Below are 422 nucleotides of genomic sequence, written 5' to 3'. Positions count from 1 at the left end.
ATAAACGCTGCTGTTGAAAATCGTGTTCCCAGCCACCGCCTCTCATTTACAGGACAGCCATACCCTCAGAAGAGTGGCCCGAACCAAAGGGATTTGGCTCCCTGGAGCTCCCTATGGGAATGGGAGCTCGTCCGAGCGCAGCCCCCCTGGGAGGCTTTGCCAGCAGAGCTCAGGGGGCCTGGGGCAGAGCCCCCCTCCCAGCACGGTGCCCCCCAACAGAGGTGCTTTTGGGCTGCTTTGCGCTCACTGGAGATTCACGGCTGCGGGGAGGGGTTCCTTCCCTCCTGTGGCTGCAAAGATATGGGCCTGGGTGGATTAAAAATATATTTGGTGTGAAATATTGTCAGAGCCTGGTCGGTGCAGCTCTCTGCGCTGCTCGGCAGGGGGAAACCGTCCCCCGGGCCCCCCCGGCCTCCGCAGCC

Source organism: Egretta garzetta, unplaced genomic scaffold (assembly GCF_000687185.1).
Source record: "Egretta garzetta isolate BGI_Z169 unplaced genomic scaffold, ASM68718v1 scaffold481, whole genome shotgun sequence".
NCBI lineage: Eukaryota > Metazoa > Chordata > Aves > Pelecaniformes > Ardeidae > Egretta > Egretta garzetta.
The sequence above is the reverse complement of the archived record's forward strand: the minus strand, read 5'-3'. Positions refer to the sequence as shown.